Genomic DNA, 20,676 nt, shown 5'->3' with positions numbered 1-20,676 from the left:
TTTTCGACCATTTGTTGAGCTTCATCACGCTGGGACCATGATCATTTTCGCACATTATTGTCGGATGTGATTCACTTTTCGTCTTCTGTTACCATTCGCTTCAGAAATGGTTCGATTTCATTTCGTTTCAGCAAAGAATCGCAGATGTTTATTCGGTCCATCAAATTTTTCACAGACAATTCATGTGGTACCCAAACATCGAGCTTCTTTTTGTAGCCGGCCTTTTTTAAATAGTACAAAACCGATTGATGATGAATGTTAAATTCCTTAGCGAAGTTATGGCTGCTTATATGTGACCGTCCTGATCAATCTTTTCCATAATTTAATCGACTTTTTTAACGAAAGGTCGATTAGAGCGAGGTGCATCTTTCACATCGAAATTTCCAGAACGGAAGCGAGCGAACCATTGTTCTGCTACACGAACTGATACAGCATCGTCTCCGTAAACTTCACAAATTTCATTGGTGGCTTGCGTGGCATTCTTCCCTTTCTTATATAAAAATGTCAAAATAAAGCGAATTTCTTCATTATTTTCACTCATTTTTCAACAGCTGTAACTTTTTTTCAGCTTCCCCGAATTTTATTTTTTGTTGCTTAAATAAATCTTAAAACATATAATATGACACAATGTGATTGGTAGCACTGGATATATACGACTGCAACGACATGTAATGACAAAATACGAAAATACTTTTTCGACCACCCAATAGTAATTCGTCAACTATTTTCTCCAATATGAATGGAGAATATATAAATTTTCGGCTGAACCACAGTTATAAGTACTTTTTTTTAGAAAATAAATAATTCCTAATGCCCTCCCGTACATACATACATAAGTATAAGCACAAGCACCTTCTAAGCTTCTTTTCAATCACGCCACAATGCATGGCTTCGCGCTCTCATAATTTGAGTTTCAATGAAAATGCACCAATTAATACATATCCATCACTTCCAACTGCACACCGATCATTAAGCATTTAGCCACCGCTTCCACTTACATGCTTGCTTCTCAAGCGCGCCGTTACCATTTCCCAGTTTTCACTGATTTGCTTATTCTCACTTTTCTTTTTCCATTTGAGCTTTTTCTCTTGGCAAGGTTGTTAGCGAACTCGTTACACACATAACGAATAAACGCCACTTATATACTGCTAACATATATAGATGGTATGTACACAATAGCGCATATGCAAATGTATACATTCCGCCTATGTACACTGACTTCTATACGCAACTGTTCTTCGGCTTGCAACATGTTGCATATACAGACATATGTGCCTGGGTATTTGTCGAAAAGGTTTGCTTTCGTTCGGCTTTGCGCGCCGAGTACATAACTCAGCTGTTTTACTTATAAATTCACAAAATCACAAAGGCAACAACAAGTTGGCACATCTATAGCCAAGTGGATAGAAGCTCTGATGTCTCTGACATTTGTTTAAATATGCATATCTAGAAATAAGTGCAGCTGAGGGAAAATGTTTGGCTGGCTCACATAGAAGGCATTGAAAACGAAAATGCTCGTCTTGCTTGCCACCTAGTACATTTAGCTGTTATTTATATGCACCTACATGTCACACATATAGATACGTATCTCTACAATGGAAGCGCAGCTCGAAGAACACATTTTCAGTTGCCAACGTTGTTTGTTTGCTGTTTTTGTTGTTGTTTTTGTTGCATTTGCTTTGGTCGCTTGGTCGCCATAAGCGCTGGCTGTCCTTGCCGCATTGGTGTTGCCATGCTTTTTGCCGCTTGGTCATTTGGTTTGCTCACGTTCTTAAAATAGCATCAGCCCGGTGATCACTTCGATATTCCGCCCGTTCGGCGCGTTCGTGCCTTTTCCACTCTTGCTGCATTCTTAATGATTGCTCTTAGTATAAAGTAGTTGAACTTAAGCTAAAAATAGATTTCAGCTCAGAAGGCAGTAAGAAAAAAGGTTTAGTGCAAACATTTCGTGTTGTGGCAAGAAGCTGGAAAATGCCATTTCTGGTTTAAGTCACCTCGATTCTGGTGGAACGAAGGAATATGTTTGAAATGCAGCAAATAGCTCTGCGTGTGCAAAGAAATGTCTACGAGTTTGATAAAGCGAGTGAACTATTAAAAGTGCCGGAGTAAGTGCACACGGGGCGCAGAATCGCAGCGGTTGTAGTACCCTTTCTAACATAGAACCATTGCTTATGGCGTAAAAGCGGTCAGTTTGTATGGCTGATACGCTGATGAATGAGCAAATCTAAAGTGAAAACTATGTTCATTGTCTTTTTTGACATAAAAGGCATCGTCCACCATGAATTTGTTCCTCCTGGGCAAACCGTCAATGCCAAGTTTTGCGTGGAAGTCCTCAAGAAACTTAAACGAAGGGCCAATCGGGTCCGACAAGGCATCGCAGCCTATGGTAAGTTGCACCACGACAACGTCTTTCTTGTGAACAGGTACCTATCCAAGGCCGGCATCTTAACGCTTCTGCAGACGCCCTACAGCCCAGTTGTGGGCGTCCTGGACTTTTTTGTTTCCTTGCTTGAAAAGGCCGAAGAAAGGGGATTCAAGCAGCATGCACCCCTGCTCTCAAGGCTATTCCGGAGAATGCCTTCCGTGACGCTTTCAATGCTTGGAAATAGCGCTGGTAGCGCTGCATCGACGCAGAAGGAGCCTACTTTGAAAAGTTTTAAAGATTTGTAACGATTTGTTCAAGAAAGTTTTTTAAATCGGCTCAGTCCTATTACTTTCCGGACAAACTCTGTATATCCGATATCAGCGATGCCGACACACAGGCAGCTTCTTGGAAAGAAATAATTTTGAATCAATACTCAAGAACTGATAGATTAGTTCGCGTATATATAGACAGTCAGACGCACTGACGGACAGAGAGTTGGTCATGACCCAATCGACACAGCTGATCAATTAGTTAAGCACTTCATGGCGACCTTTCTGGTTGGCTCTACCAAATCACCGTTCGGATGATAAGAACTAAATAAGTTTTCATCGACGTCATCCAACAGTAGGCCCAGGAAACGTGAAGTTTAGACGGGGTTGGACCATAAGGAGAAAGGTGTCAGATGTTGAGGGTATACTATGAGGATTAAGTGTACGCTTTAGTATAAATGACTATCATGCCGAAATCGTCGCTTTAAATATTTGAAGTCTTACTATGAACACAGCCTTATTAATATAATCGAAGGCATTCTTCGATTATTGAGAAACAATTAGTATACTTAATGTACATAGTTGTATTGTCAAACTCAAACCTCAAATTTTCATTGACCGCCTTAAAGAAGAATCTTCAACATTTGAAATTCACTTATTGCTGTAAAAAACAAATGCAGTTAGCAGACACAGTTGCCCTTTGATTTTGGCCCAAAAATGGATGTGTGCACGTATGTCTCGCAAATGAGTGCATTTACCTCAAAGGCGAAACCAAATGCAATTTCAAACCATAAATTCGGGAACAACCATAATCACAGCAGCAAAGAACAAAAAAAGCTTGGAAAAAATGCTGAAAAAATTGCGCAAAGTCGATTGGTGTTTCAAAATTGGCATTTTCCATTAAGCTGCAAAGAATGATTTGAAAGGCTGAGTGCAAGAACACGATGCTTTCGGGGCATCTAAAAGGGCACCACAAAGCAATGTGGCGCACAGCCGTGGCGAAAAAGGCAAATTATATTTGTAAATGCATTGAAAGGAGCAGGCAAAAGGAAGGTGAATTGAAATTACATTTGCAAAAGGCCGCAGGGTTTAATGAGCGAACAGAGCGAGCAGAGCGAACTGCAAACGATTGAAATAAATATGCAACGCTTAAAAAGCACAAGGCCAAGCTGACTTTCCGTTTTGGCCAGCCAGAAAGCAAAACAATTTGATAATAGTCGAAAACATGAAGATGTTGCAAGCTCGCATACAAAAAGGAACGAAGCAACTACAGCTGGAGGCAGCACGAGCGCACAGCGATGCGGAAACTTCAATACAAGATATACTTAAGTAGAGGCACAGTGTGTCATTTTGCATGCGCAGGCTAGCTAAATTTTAGAACAAAACAAAAATGAATTAAATTCGATTGTTGGAAGGGAAGAATTAATAAAATACTTTTATTGCAGCCACTCCATTGTATAAACTGAATATGGCAAACTCTTGAAAAAATATCGAAAATTCTAAAATAGATGGAAGTAGTGCTGCATTCTTCTGAGAGGGTATTTCTATTGGATAGTCGAAAAAGTCTTTTCGTATTTTGTCAATAGACCTCGTTCCACGTTCTGGTCGACCTATCGTTGGAAAATTCGATGAAATTATTAAAATGATTGACCAGGACCCTCAACTAAGCAGCCATGACATCGCTAAGGAACCTAACATTCATCATCAAAAGGTTTTAAATCATTTGAAAATGTCTACAAAAAGAAGCTCGATGTTTCCGTACTACACGAATTGACTACGAAAAATTTAATGGACCGAATTAACATCTGCGATTCTTTGCTGAAACGAAATGAAAACAAACCATTTCTGAAGCAAATGTTAACAGAAGACGAAAAGTAGATCAAATACGAAAATAATGTATATACTTGTATATAAAAAGTAAGTTGAAGTTTGATTAGAAATACGAAAGGACTTTTTCGACTCCCCAATATTATAAGTATAAACGCCGTTAAACTCCATTTAATCCACAAAAAATAAACTTTGATCTCTTCCTCTTTTGAATAACATTCGTTGTGATCCACTGTAGACTACCAGTTTAAAAATTCCGAAATGGTTGCAACGTTTTCGACAAATTGATAAAGTGGTTAGCTGAAGTGACTTGAAGTTCTTAGCTGCGGATAAATGCGCGTTGCTTTGGATTTTCGTAATTTTCGAACATAAAATGACCAAGCGCCTGCAACACAGCTTTAGACAAACTAATAGGCAACAACAACAACAAATGACTGTAAATTATATTGAAACTGAGAACCCTGATATACTCTTGTTCCCAAAGTCATATAGTGAGACACCACATAAGTCTTCATGGTCAAAATTTATGAAAAACATCCAAATATAAAACGGATGCCATTGAAATACAAACAAAGCCACGCCCCCGGTCACATGTTTTTATAAATACCTATGTGCATATTTCCTTAGAATTCCGGTGCTTTGTTAAGCAAAATATTCGCGAATTCTTAAATTATAATTGCAATTCGGCAAGAAGATCGCTCGAAAGCCAAGCAGCGTAACGCCGAAAGTTGCAAAGCGAGCGAGAAAAAGCGCTAAGCTGAGATTATGAGTGGTAATGGGTGCAGCAGCGACAACAACAGTACAAGCAGCGATCCAGAATAAATTTGAGATTTATGTAAATTAGTTTAATTTTAGGCAAAGCAATGAATGCTCCAGCGGCTAGCTGCTCCTTCGTGGAATGCATTGTGGATTACGCAAGCGAGGCAGCTCACATTGAGGGAAATGAAGAAAGAGCGCGGCTGAAATTCCGACTTCACGAACGCAAAAAGGCGAAAAGTGTTAAACTTTAACGCAAATATTGGTACATGTGTATATATGGCAACACGAAGAGAATGAAAAGTCGCAAAAATCTGCGAATATTTATCTTGCATATTCGTAAAGTTCTCTATTTGGCTTTAAGGTCTTAGTATTCAAAAAGGTGTTAGCCTAATTATAGTCTTCTTGTCGCTGAAGCATCTCAGATTTGCACATATCCATATACCGAGGCGAAGTTCTTATGAAAATTATGCACAGGGTTGCTTTAATTATTCGATATTCACGTGAAATTTGATTAAGAAAAAAATATTTGCATAATATCTTCGGGATAAGGCTGATGTCATCGATTTTAAATTCTTCAACGATTTTCTCGGTGTGCAATGCGAAAAAGAGTGACAAGAAAATTGTTTCAACTGCTGAACTACCTTAGCTTCACCAGAGTTCCTTTAGACCTATAGCATATTCCTACGCCGGAAATTGGCGCCATATAAACACTTGCGATTATGAAGGTAATTGAGTCAGAGGAGGCCGTTTTCGAGTGTCTCTCCTCCTTGTCTTTATTAAGCTACGAGCAATTTTGTCTATAGAACGTATTACGAATGTTCTGGAATAATTGAACGCACTTCCAGCTTGACCCCCCTAAAAAAACTAAACGAAGATAAAAAGATAGAAGGATAACAATATCAAACAAAGAATTTGTCTAAAATTTTGTATTTAGAACCAAATTTCGCGTCCGAAATCGTTGCGAATGTTGGAAAAGGCTTACGGTGATTTACAAACCTACGGGTGGTACAAAGCTTTCAAAGACGGTCGAGAGATTGTTGAAGACATGCCTCGTTCTGGACGACCTTCGACCTCTTCAGCTGATGAGAATATGAAAAAAAAGTGAAGAATATGGTGCTTGAAAATCGTCAGACAAGAGCTCGAGAGATAACAAGAGAGCTCGACATCCATCGCGAGTCTGTTCGAACGATCTTCGAGCCTCTTTGAATCATTTAAATTCCGAACTCACATTGGTGAAGAAAATAAGGAGTTCTACTTGGCCATATTAAGGTGTTCGCGTGAGAACATCCGTGAAAAACAGCCGGAATTGTAAAAGACCACTAGATAGATTTTGCGCGTTGATAATGCATCGAGCCACGATTTTGACCGAATTCAAAGCAAAAATCGCAATGAATACAAACGATCAACCACCGTATTCACCAGACTGGGCTTCGTGAGATTTTTTTGTTCCCCAAATTGAAATTACCGCTCCGCGGAACCCGTCTTTGGTCGATCGAAAAAATAAAACCAAATTCGCTAAAGGAGCTGAAGGTTCCGGTTACCTTTTTGTCCCAATATATAGGAGATCTACAATTCGATATATTTATCCCGAATGTTGCATTGATGTTCTTCAAAGCTGGATATTTTTCAGCTTGTACTCTAGATTTGCTTTGACATCCGTGTTTTAATAATGCGCTTCGCAGTGGAATTGCCAACTACTGTTTTGCCGATAATTACTACTCACGCAAACACTAAAGAGGCATGCCTGTGAGTAATTGAGAGCAGATGGTGTGCCATTCGGATGCGCTGGCGCTGCACACATTTATGAATTATGTCCAAAAGCATAATTGGCCAGTCGGTTGAGTGGTCAGGCCTTTGTGGCAGACAGATTACGGCCGTCCAACAACAATGCATCCGATACAAGCAGCTGCCGATGGTGCAAACACCCGTTTCGATGGAACGTCACTTGCAGGAAGCAATAAATCCAATTCAATATATAGCATCGGAATATATACCACATATATATATATATTTAAAGCTGCAAATAACATATATTTCGCTTGGCTTTTGCAATCGCATGTGCGTGTGTGAGTGTGCAGCATGTGTTTTGTGTGTTGCAAATTGTAACTGATCGATCGATGCGGCGGAAATGGGTACAAATGCGACGCGGCGCAGCAACCGCAACCGCCGCCGCACCATCGACATTGCAACAGCTGTTCGACAATGGCGCAAGCGAACAAATGGGCGGCATATGCGCAGCCACACACATACGTTCATGCATATATACATATATAGCGATGAACAAATGGAAGCTCCGTTTTGTGGCGCTCATATTGTTTTACACATGTTGCAAGTTGTTGTTCCAATTACTATTATTGCCAGCGCTGATGCGGCCGCCGTCGCATCTGTGGTTGTTGCTTTACCGGTATTCGTTACCTGAAGCAGTGATGTTAATTTCCAGATAGCAACAAAGTCCACGCGGCACTCTGCACTCGATTAACCATTGCAGCGCGCAGCTTCCTCTGCAGCGCACCACCAATCTGCCACTCAACTATGCAATTGCTTGCGAAAGCGTTTACTGGCTGCGGGCCGCCCGTCACATGCACACGCACACACACATACATGCTGTCTCGGCGAGAACACTGCTCGAATTCCGCCTTGGTGCTGTGCTCGGCGGCGGCCGTAATCGCGATGCAGTGTCGCCGGGCCATTTTATCGCAATGCCATTTCTCTCTCAGCACTCAACACTTTCGGCCAATTTGTTCGACAACGCCGTTATTGTTATTGCCCTCGTAAGCGGGGATAAAATGTGAACTTGTATTTCACGAATGTGCGGCGTTGTTGTTGTTGTTGTTATTGTTGTGTTTGTCATCACTTTGCTCTCGTACATCGGCGTTTTAATTAAATTTAATTTAATTGCATTGAATTTCAGCGCTAACGGTAAAGTGAAATTGTTGGTAATTTCGTTGACAACCCGAATTAAAAGCACTCCGACTAACGGCTAACCGGTTTGCGCTAACCACCTAGACGTGCGCAGCGTTCGTTTGTTATTGTTGTTGTATGCTTCTTTTCTATTTTGTTGCAACTCGTTGGCAATTTGAGTCTTTGGTCGTTTTATTGCCACTTCACCTTGAATCGGGGCTTCGGGGCTGCGAATTTGGCTCTTCTAACTGTCGCAATATCACGAAATCGCCAATACGACTTTATTGCTTTCGTGTGTGTGTATGTGTAAATGTGTTTGTTTGTGTTTCTTTCTGTGTGTATAGTGTTGTTGCATTTATTGATGTATCTTTTTGTGTTCGCTTCAGGATGATCTAAGAAAATTGTGTTTTTGAATATGTGTGAATATGAGGGTAGTAACGAAAATTCCCTTGAGAAGCAGATCAATAGGAATATAGATTTTACATTGATTACGACAACATGCGTATGAAGGTTTCTATCAGACTCTGGAAAACTGGACACATTAAGGATTCCAGGTAGGAACATCCGATATCCTCTCTCGCTTCGATTGTTTCCCTGAGAACTTGGATCACTATGCCTCGGAATCTACTCCCAGCGGCATCATCCCCGCGCACATACCTCCGAGAGATATGAGGTTGGGGCGGAGTCGCTGGAAAAATGCCGTTGTGTGCCTTGTCACGAATGGTTGGAGGGTAGTCCGCAGTCGGGAACATTCAATTAACTCATGCTTCAGATTACCACAACACTGTGCTGTCTTTCAAGCAGCAATGGCGAATAATCAGCATATTTGCCATACCTAACCTAGAATAAGTCACTACCCGTCCTTTTGAATTTAATCTATAAAAACTCGGAAAGTCAGTACCTGCTATTTTGAGCCATGCTACGAAGCCACTTTAAGGTTTATTATGACGTGGAATGATGCCGCAGCATATAGCCGGCTTATGTCTTTATTTTAATTGTGAAATTGTCATAACCCTTGACATTACATGTTTTCGGAATCGCATTTACTGTGCTCTCTACACACTCACACACATATAATTTCTTGATTTCTTTTATGTCGAAAAATTTCTACGCGTTTGCCCTTTAAATGTGACCAAATACATACGTAGATGAGCCGGTATCTTGCACGTTAGCTCGAGAAGCACTTTTCCTTTCAGGGTCGTTAATTTCTTGCTTACCTCTGTGCCACAAAACGTAACTCTTTCCGCGCACATCATACATACTTGCTTTACAATTACACGGGTTTTCATATCTTTTCCCAAAAAATCCATGTAATTACCACAAACACTTACATACATACATGTGTGTCTTACATACATACGCGTGTGAGCTTGCAAGTGCGTGAAACTGTTCTGCGTTATGAATTCTGGGTAATGAGTTCAAATTTTACAGCTAATTTGAAAATGAAAGTTCATAATGCACGATAATTCATTTCTGTATTCACCTACATACACACATACCTACAAACATATATATATTTATACATATGTGTAGATCTACATACATATGTGTGTTTACCTAGATAGCTTCAGTTAATGTCTATCTTACATCTCTTCTTAATTGAAGTCAAAGAAAGTTGGCTGCAATTGTGGAAGTGCGTAGCAAGTGGATTTGGATTCAATTCACGCACCGAGCGAGTATAAAAAATAAAAAAAAAAATAAAAATTTCCCTTATTAAAATTATATTGTCAAATATTATTGAAAGTGGTTTTTGTGAAAAATTTTTGAGTTTGAATAAAATTCATCAATAGTCAAGAGAAATATTACTACTAACAGTAAAAATTAGTAAGACTTTGTTCATAATTTATTCTTCAAAGTCTATGTCCTCCCCCTCAGGTTATCCTCTTGGCCCAAATACACTTGTGGCAATATTTTTTTCAATCCTCGAAGCAGCTGTTAAAGTCAATTTCCAGAATAGCCTTCAATGCGCTTAGTGATTCACGTTTAATGTCTTCAATTGACTCAAAATGGTTTTCCCGAAGCGGTCAGAGAGTTTTCTATATACCGAGAAGTTACACGGAACTAAATCAGGCGAACATGGTGCTTGTGGCACGACATCGGTTGCAAACTTGGCGAAAAACTTACGAAGAATCATTGCAGTATGCGACGGTGCATTACTATGGTGGAAAAAGGAAGAATTATCGGCTTCTTTTTACGAATAGCTCCTCACATAAGACGCATAACACTTAAATAGTATTCCTCGGTGACAGTTTGGCCGGCCAAAAGGACATCGAAGTGGTGTAAACCTCCATATTCGAAGAAAACTGTCAACATAACCTTGATTTTTGACCTGCTTTGATATGGCTTTTTCGGCTTCGGGTCACCTTTGCCACGATATTCGGCCGATTGTTCGTCGGTTTACCGGTCGTAAGCATAGAGCATAGACTCATCGCCAGTAATAATACGTTTCATGACTTCCTAGTAGTGGGAAAGCATTGTTTTACAGTCGTTAACACGACGCTGGTTTTCGAAAAAATTTAGTGATTTTGAAACCAATCATACTTTTACTTTTCCTAGGTTCAAATGATTTTTCAAAATGGTTTTCACTGATGCTTTCAATATTCCAACAATTCCAACAAGATCTCTTACTATTAATCGTCGATTCTCAAGCACCAATTCCATTTATTCATTGATGTATTGATCACCAATTGATGATTATAGCCATCCTGAACTTGGATCATCGTCAATGCGTTCTTGGCACTCTTTGAATAATTTGTACCAGTCAAAAACACTTGCACTCGAGAATCAATTATCAGCGAAGGCCTTTTCCGAAATTCTGAACGCTTCGGCACCAGAAAATTGATTCCGTGACCATAAACTTAAGTTAGTAGGTAAGTTAAGTTGAAATGGGATATCAAACTCGTACAACAACAACGACATGCTTAAAGAGGATCCAGATTCAGAATCAAATTTTTCTTCAAAATTTCCAATATTTTATATCAAACAACCAACTACTTGTAAACCGAGAACAGGAGTAGAGTAAATCAGAAAAAACTGCAAAGAGCTTAAATTTTATATTTACAGTCAACTACTTACCATATATATGAATGGGAAATAGGACAGCGTTTTCATGCCCAACTCATTTGTGAGCTCAGACGTAATAGTTTGAGATTCTTGAATTAATATTTTATTTCCACATATGGGTTTTCCAATATGATTTATGATGGAACGTTGACAGCCCTGGAAGGTCCTAAAAGATGGCATTTAAAGATGTAGTATTCTATCGTCTGATCATGCTCCGCTTTCTGATGATTCCACTTTACCAAGGTTCTGAAAGTGTGATTCCCTGTGAAGACACCCATAATATTGCTTTAGGTAGAAGCATTTTGGTCTATCTGTTCAACTGCCCTGAGGGGATCAATTCGAATGCCTTTTCATTTCCTATATGATTGGATACAAAGATTATGACACAGATTATGATTTTTATAAGTTTTCTACTGAAAGCCTAGTTATTGCCTGCCAACCAGCACTATGTTAGCCAAACTAGAAATGTTAGTAACGTATTACCATATGGACATAAATTGGTCTCAACCGTGCAATTATTATCCGTTTAAATAAATCCCTTGTTCAATACCAACGCATAATGAGCTCAAAGAACCTTAGAACATAGTTCCCCATGAACTAAAGAACAGATAATTTAGGCTTTTCATTAGTCCAATTCTCGAATTGTGCTTTACAAACTGATTATATAAATATTTATAAACAAATGTATACATATGTATGTACATATATACATATGGAAGTGTTTTTCTTGCGAACTTGGGCCACTACTGTAGTGCCTCAAAGCGCTATTGAAAGTGAATGAGTGAGTGCGGCACTTGTGCTCAAAGAGAAGCTAATATTATGACAGCAAAAGCCAAAGTACAAAAAGCGAAACTTCGTTGGGAAAAAGGTGGCAAAAATGAAATGAACGGAAGTGCGAAAGTCAACACTAAAGTAAAGTAGAGTGTGGCAGCTGAGAAGAAGTAGCAGAGGAAGGTGAAAAAAATTAACCGAATTCCGTGCTGTTCAGAGCAGTGGCTAAAGCGCAAAGCAAACTGAACTAATTTTGGATGAAATCAAACGGAGAAGAGGAAGAGCTCGCAGAAGAAACACTGGCAGCAGTAGAAAGCAAAATCAGTGCATTAGCACCGTTATAAGTGCATGGCCGGTTGCTGAGAGCAGTAGCGCGCCAAGGCGGCAAGTGTCTGGCGATAAACCAACACACTGGCCCCAATACTCCGCAGCCAACACAGCCAAGCAGCAGCAATGGCAGACGTAGTTGCTGCCAGCCAGCCACTTTTTAGCGGCAACTATTGCTTGCAACATACATACATATATATGCATGCACGAATGGGTATGTGGCAATATGCTTCGCTGCAATATTATTATGATTGTTGCTGTTGTTGGATTGCTAGCGAGTCTTGGCACTTTGATTGACGAGCGCATTCCACTGTCTTATTGCACTCTGCTTGACGATTTCTATTGTTGCATTCGAAATCGCCGCTGAAAATGAGAAAATGAGGTTATTAGCAACAAGGTCGCCGTACTGTGCTCCGTGGCGCGTCCAACGGTTGTTTTGCAAATATTAAAAATCAAATAAATACACGATAACAACACCAATGAAAGTAGTCGCTGGAAGATTGGCGCTTGAACACTTACCACTCCCCTTATCCCCCAACATATGTGTCTGTTTGTAAATATTGCTTGAGCTCAGCGCATCGCATTTGAAATATTTGTTTATGAGCGCTTTCTGCTAGCTCACACAAACGAGCACAAAGCAATGGACTGACTCACTGACGGACCGACCGATCGTCTAGCAGGAAAGCCCGGGTTGCCGAGTGAAAGGAATGAAATTGAAGCAATTTGCTGCTCACTCTGCCGCAAATCTTTGAAAAGACGCTCCAAAGGGATGTGCAACTAACTGAAAATATGCCAGCGAAATATGAAAAATAATATTTCTGCGCTTGTATGTCTTTTTATGCTCATTCATGCGTTGCAGCTGCCATAATTGAGAACCCAAATCTGGGTATCTAATTAAAAATAAAAAGTGGAATAGTTGCTTTATTAAAATATGCAGCAATGCAGGCCAAATATAATGAATATATTCGGTTTACTTTTTGATAACAGAAGCATTACACGCACATGTGCGTGTGTGTTTGAAAGTTCGGAGTGCGCAGGTTCGTTTTATGGGTCAAACGATGCGCTTGACTATGGTATCGGGAGCGTCATATGAAAGAATGCATTGCAGGCGAGTTACACACTGACCTACTAAACAAGTTAGTGCTGCTTGGATTCGAAGCTGTTTTACGAAGACGAAGTAAGGCAAATTTGAAGAAAAAGATCAAGAATTTTAAAATAATAACACTATTGGATTTAGTTCAGCCCAACCTATAAATTTATATGATTTTCCGAGCCTATTTCTGATAAGCGAAGCAAATAGGTCTGGTAGTGAACGAGGGCGAGACGAAATATCTCCTGTCATCACACAAACAGTCGTTGCACTCGCGACTTGGTTCCCAAGCCACTGTTGACAGTCATAACTTCGAAGTTGTAGATGATGTTGTCTGTCTTGGAACCAGTATTAACACCAACAACAATGTCAGCCTCCAACGCAGAATAACTCTTGCCAACAGGTGCCACTTCGGACTGAGTAGACAATTGAGAAGTAAAGTTGTCTCTCAACGATTAAAAACCAAACTGTATAAGTCAGTCATTATTCCCGTCTTGCTATATGGTAAAGAGGGATGGACGATGACAACATCTGATGAGTCGACGTTATGAGTTTTCGAAAGAAATGGTCTGTGGATGATTTATGGTCCTTTGTGCGTTGGTCACGGCGAATACCGAGGCCGATGGAATGATGAGCTATATGAGATATACGACGTCATTGACATGGTTCATCGAATTAAGAGAAAGCGGCTGCGCTGTCTAGGAAGAAAAAGACCTCCACTTCGTAGAGAAGGACCTGGCTACACTTGGTATATCAAATATGTTGTTGTTGGTTGGTACAAGGATCTATTAAAGATCCAACGCAGCCATTGAAATATTCTCTAACTATCACATTACTTACATTATTAGAAACACTGGTGTTTTAAGCTCGTTAGCACTCACACAGTGGATACTCAACTCAGTTTCAGTCCAACCTATAAATATAAAATAATGTTTATCATTTTCCGAGTCTATTTCTGATAGGAAAAACTTTTGCAAAAATCCCTGGGCTGTTCAGAGAGCGGAAGGTTCTTTTTTATTGGCGTAGACAACGCTTACGCGGTTACAGCCGAACGTTATAAAATATTAATATTGTTTCAAGTTGCCACACTAATTGCTTGTGTGTGCTTTGTGGCACTTCAAACTTGTTTTCACTTCTTTTTGCGCAATGCGAGTTTTCACTTTTCATTTGACTGAAATTTTCCATTACATTTAAAACAAAAGTTGGCCGCTGGAATTCTGCCACAATTACTTTTTGCTATCTTAGCACACACGTGTATGTTTGTTGTTGTTGGTATGTTCAATATTTGCCGTTGGCATGCATAAATGCTGGTGTTGTGTTGCTGCATTGCATGCAACATGCAAATATTTAGCTCATCGCTTCTTCCATTTCCAACAACAATTCAATTGCTGAGCTGCCTATTTACCTTGATGTACTAAAAATAGAAGGCAACAACACGAGCAACAATAAGAAACGATTGCAGCAGAAGATAGCGCATGCGACACACTCGATTATAACCATTTATATGTATGTACAAGTATGTACATATGTATGGCTGCGGCTGGCGAGATATCGGTTTTGCATTATTCAGTTTGCAATTCACTCGATATTTTGGCATGAGTTCGAATATTTTTGCTCGCTAATCTGGCTTTGGCGCGCTTTTGCACGACTCGACAAACGACAAAAAGTTCAATCAAAAGTCGCATTGCAATTGACAACAATGAGTATTATTGACACGGCTGTAATTCAAGGTCCCGGCGCGATTTTGAAGTTTTGCCAATCGGTTGCTGCTTCAAATTTTATTTGTGTTCACCTTTTCTTTTCCTTTACTTTTTAGTTGCTTTGATTCGTATTTAATTGGCACTTAAAGTTAACTTAAGGTAATTGTAAGTTATTGGCGATAAGTCAAAGTCAGAAGTGAAGTGAATGATAAATGTAAATATTTGTGTAAAATATAATTGCCATAAAATTGCCAATTTTGTTGCAGCAGTTGGTACTGTTATATCTTAATTAAAAAGTAATTCAATATTTTGACATTAACACGAAGAGCTTTAGCGAGAGGAAAGAAACAGAAATGATTGAACGCAGCGGCTCAGGAGCCTGTAACTCAAAAGATATTTGAAATATTCATTTTAGAGTTTAAAGTGGTATTTTTAAGGGATCCGTCACCTATTATGCAAAACAACTTAGCAAAAAATATTGAAAATCGTTGTCGGATTTAATAATCAATAAATAACCATTTTATAACCAAAACTCTATTTTTGTTTCAAAATTAGTGTACGATAACCAATATATAACCATTTTATAACCGTTTTATAACCTTTTTATAACCTCTTTATAACCATTTTATAACCAAAACTCTATTTTTGTGTCAAAATTAGTGGTTTCTATTATATAGTTTTTCCTACGCTTGTAAACTTATGAAAAGTGATGTTACGTTATTTTGCAGTTTAGGTGACGATATGCAAAATATATAACTGAATAAAACTTTCACAGTCAGTGTGCTCTTAAAGTGACTCTCTGATTAAATGACGGCATCTTCTAAACCCTAAAAGTAATTAACTTGCTACCTAAATTTCCTATGAAGTGCGTTGACTGAAAGGTTTTGGAAGAGTTTTTAGATTAGTACAATTGCCTAATCATTTCTTCCTTACCAAATTAAATTCATTGACACGGAAGTCTTTTCAATAAGAATAAAATTTAGCACCTGTCAACAGCTGAATGCTTAAGCAAATGTTTGAGTATATTTATGGAACAGGGAAAATGAATAACTTAACACCTGACTTGCCTCAGCTGATTGAACATTAAGTGCGCTGACCTTACTGACCTACAGATAAATCAAATTGAGGAAAGGTTGAAAAGCCTATAATAAATTTCATAAGAAAGCTATTTTTATTCCGGATTTTGTTACTTCTTACATACATATCCTCTACATATTATTACAAATCAAAGTTTAGTTGAGGCGTGTGCATATTTTCTCTCAATATTATGCCCACCGCCAACATCAATATTATTATTTATATGAGAGCGCGTATTGTTAAGCAAGAAATGCAACATACAATAACATTACATATATACATATACACTACATATTTATCCGCACATATAATATAAGATACATACTTATATTTCTACGAGTTATTGTGCGCTCTTTAACCCTCTCTCCCAAGCTTATATTTGATGTAATAGCGCTTGCATTCAATTAGAATAGTTTCAACTGTTCACTGTCCCTCCTCTCTTCCTCTCTTTGTTAGAAATATTGTATCTATGCGCTTCTACATACCAACCTATGTACATACCTTATATACAGGTATACATAGGTTAGTTATTTCCATGTGTAGGCAGACAAATTGCAGTAGCAACAATTTTGTGTGGGTTGTTATTTATTTCAGCGCTGGTTCACTTCTATCATTGTTGTTGTACGGTTCTTGTTTATATTCTCCGTATGTGTGTGCTCGACACTTAAACGAGTCAGTGGTTGCCCGCATTTGTTGTTGTTCGCCATAAAATCAACATATTTACTCAACTATCAACTGATTCACGCTCAATGTTTGGCTTTTCAATAAAATCTGGCATTTGAGTGTGCATGTGTGTGTTCGAAATAAGGTCAGTGATCACTTGGGTAAGCACAATTGTCGATTTGTTGGCAACAGTTGTTATCTTGGGCCCCTTCCCCTTTGCCCAAGGCGGCATTTGTGCCTTCACCGCTGGCCGAATTAGTTTGTGCATCCATTAATTGGTTGTAACTTTAGACATTTTATCGGTTTCAATCAGTTTTCTAAAACTACTTCATTCAAATTATCTGACCCATGTTCTATCGGATTTTAGTTGCCTTTTAAAGTAATTGGGTCGGTAAAATTACTTCGCGATTTGGTGCGCAAAGATTACATTCCTTGAACAGTTCAAGTGGTAATTTGAAATAATCGCGGATGTCTACTTGAACACATTACCTTTAATATTCGAAAACTTGGTTAGCGAAATGCTGACTTCAGATTTTTGCTGAAACTAAAATAATTTTCACTAAGTTTTATTTCCTCTTCTAATTTCAATTACAGATTTTGATTTTTAATTTTTTTCTTATTTCTATTTTCAGTTCTTATCGAGAGCAACAACAACTGGCGCGTCTTAAGAGGTTCGTACGAAAAATTAATTAAATATAAAATTATTAAAACAAAAAAAAAAGACTAGAAATTTCTCCGACTTAATGTTCTAGTTCTGTTCTCTGTTAGTTCGTTTTATGGTACTTTATGATTTTTATGTCTGAACAAGCACCCTGTAAGAAACTTCTAATTAATCTGTAGAGTATTTGGGAGATGTTTTAAGCCACTTACAACAACAAGGATAACGAAAAAGAACTCAAAGAAAAGCAGTGCAAGCTTATAACAAATATTTTTTAAATATCGAAGACTTACATAATTATTAATCCAATATCTAAAGAGCCTTTACTTTTAAAATGTAAATCGCTTTATTTTGAAATTTTATTATGATGCCTATGAATGCTTATACTCTCGTTTATTGGAGACCACACCGCTTAAGCGGTTATATCCGAGTTGTTGCTTCCTTTTCATGGGGGGCGTTTTTACGTGGGGAGTCCTGAGCAGAGATGATTCACCTTCTCACTTTAGCTCGCTTTCAAACGGATGCTCTTTAGCTACCCAGAGGATACTTAGTCTAAAACCGGAAGTCGTGAGCTGCTTGAGCCATAAGTAAAATAATCGTTTTTGGCCACTTCCAAGTGAATGGCGATCAGAGAACTTTCCTCACCTGCGCGAACTTCTACACATGACTCTATCCTCTACTTCACTGCTTATGGTGTTTATATGTATATTCAGACGCACAGATATATGTACATATTCTTACCATCAAATTTCCGCCTGGGTGTCTGAGTGTTCCACAAGCGAATTAGCATCTCGGCGTAAACAAACATGAGTTTAGCATCAACGGCAATAGCAATAAAAACAACTGAATAAACAATAAATTTGGAAGAAACAGCAATAAAAATGCGCGAAACAGCAACTAACGGTTTTGGCATGTGGATTTCAGCTAAGCTTTTAGCAAGCGATGGCGGGCGTTCTTCAATAATGTAGACTTTGTAGACACACATATAATCGTTTCTAACTTTTGCGTCACCCAATTTTTTGTTGTTGCTAGTCGCTTGATTGTCCAGTTGGCGGTGATATTATGCGCGGCGGCTTGAGTCTGCCGTCTTTATGGTAAACAGACCCAATTTCTTTCCCGACACACACACACACGCAAACCGGAATCCATAGACACACATACTTACGCATGAGTATCATTTGACTTATGCAAATCAGTGCCAAAAATTAGAACAACTTGTTGAGGAGGAATCAAACAAATGTTGGATATGTTTTGTGGCAGTGGGAGTGAGCGGTCGCAGCGCAGAAAGAGAAACGCGCTTAATGAACTCAATATTTTTTATATCTTTGAATGAATTCACTTGTTGTGATCTGAAGAAGTGAAAGTATTGTCTGTTGAGTGTGACCAAACATGCTAGAAGAATGGCGAGATTATGTGGCAAGTTATAGAAACAGGAAAGCTTTTTAGTAGATGGTCTTTTAAGAAGGCTCTATGAAGAACCATGAAGAACCTAATATACTTATTGAGACATTCGTTTCATCAAAATCGCTTAAATTTTACTTTTTTAAAGGATTTTCGTTGGAAGTTGAAGTTTGATTAGAAATACGAAAAGACTTTTTCGACTATTCGTATACATATTTATACATATTTAAGCGACTGCCTTGACCTACAGTTTTCTCTTATCAAATTAAAATTGCTGATTTTCAAATTTATTTAATTAGATCCAATCTTCTCGCCGATGAAAGTGCATTTTGTACTGATTGTGCTTTGCATATCTGGTTTCCAGTGAAATGGAGAGTTGAATAATTGATATTAAATTAAATTACGAAATTATAACTGTTTTGCTGCACTAATGGCTGTGGAAAGTAAAAGTGAAACGCTCGCGTTCAAGCACGAAACGCGATCGTACATGATCATGAAGTTAAAGCACTTTTTTATGAAATGCAAATACAACAATACGTGAAGCGCTTACAAATAGCAAAAACAAAAGCAAAACTCAAAACACAACCGAAACACAGAAACATCAATGAACTAATTGACACATGTAAGAAATGTAAATTGTAAAATTTTCGTAAGAAAATGCCAAGAATACTAACATGACAACAACAACAACAATTAGGCGCCTCAACTGCTTGTTTCACCAATTAAAGTGCAACGGAGACGTTGTTTTTTGTTGATTTTAATTGTTATTGCCATTTACAGTAAAAATTTGAGTCGCATGCTGTTTGACCATCCGCGCATGCGCAGAGCCAAATGTGAAGTTATTGCAATGTCTACATTTTGCTCGGTTCCTTTTAGCGCGTTTAAATTTTTATTGCTTTTGAGGCGTCATGCGCACATAAAACAGCCATAAACCGTTAACCAAATGCCTACCCAATTCGTACAATATGCAAATATTTATATGTATATGTAAATATAGAAAAAGAATTGTGGTCCATCAGTTTGCATGGCAGCTATGTATATGCTATAGTGATCCGATCTGAACAATATTTTTGGAAGTTGTAGCATTGCCTTCAAATCGGTATCTGAAGAACTGTGAGTCTAGACTTAGCTCGTCCCGCTGATCATTTATTACAAGTACATTTTAGAGGCTTTCCAAAGTTCTTTATTTGTGTTACAAACCTACTACAACCTGTTAAGGGTATGAAAGTGGGTAAAAAAATCTCCTGAGCGAACAAATGTCTTAATTATGAGCCAAGTAATTTAGTACCGTGTCTACCATTCAGAGAATACATATATCATCATCTAAAATGCAAAATAACGTAACATGACTTTTTATAAGTTTACAGGCGAAGCAAAAACGTTATAATAGAAACCACTCATAATGAAACAAAATTTGAGTTTTCGTTAGAAAATGGTTATAAAGTGGATATATTTTGGTTATTATACAGTCATATGTATTATAACATTGAGTTTTGCCTATAAAATGGCTATTTATGGGTTATTATACCCGATAGCAATTTTTAATTTTTTTTGAAGATACGTTCTTTTTAATTTTAGGTGACAATATGTTGAAATGCCAGTCAACTTAAAAAATTAGAGTTGGATGCTCTTACAGTGAAACCTCCAAATGTATTTTAATAAAAAACATTATCACAAAAATCACCAACTTTTAAGGAGAAGATTTCGACAAATTGTTTCAATCACAGGATGCTTTATCTTTTCTATATTCAGTTACTCTATGAAAAAGTTTAATATAAATTTAATATTAAAATAATTAATTCTGT

At 38.2% G+C, this 20,676-nt stretch overlaps 1 protein-coding gene across 7 annotated transcripts in view; it reads left to right on the top strand.

Annotated features, from left to right (window-relative positions):
* The window catches only part of LOC126756348 (uncharacterized), a 174,860-nt gene that overhangs the window by 36,819 nt on the left and 117,365 nt on the right, over nucleotides 1–20,676 (top strand). For 5 of the 7 annotated variants that reach the window (XM_050469342.1, XM_050469340.1, XM_050469339.1 and 2 more), the window contains one exon: nucleotides 17,445–17,483. The exons of the other annotated variants lie outside the window; for them this stretch is intronic. The gene's annotated coding sequence lies outside the window, so the exon portion shown is untranslated. The remainder of the gene's footprint in view (nucleotides 1–17,444; nucleotides 17,484–20,676) is intronic. 7 annotated transcript variants of the gene reach the window in all.

The sequence above is a fragment of the Bactrocera neohumeralis genome, chromosome 4 (assembly GCF_024586455.1).
Source record: "Bactrocera neohumeralis isolate Rockhampton chromosome 4, APGP_CSIRO_Bneo_wtdbg2-racon-allhic-juicebox.fasta_v2, whole genome shotgun sequence".
NCBI classification, from domain to species: Eukaryota; Metazoa; Arthropoda; class Insecta; order Diptera; family Tephritidae; genus Bactrocera; species Bactrocera neohumeralis.
This window is presented reverse-complemented; position numbering and strand designations above follow the sequence as displayed.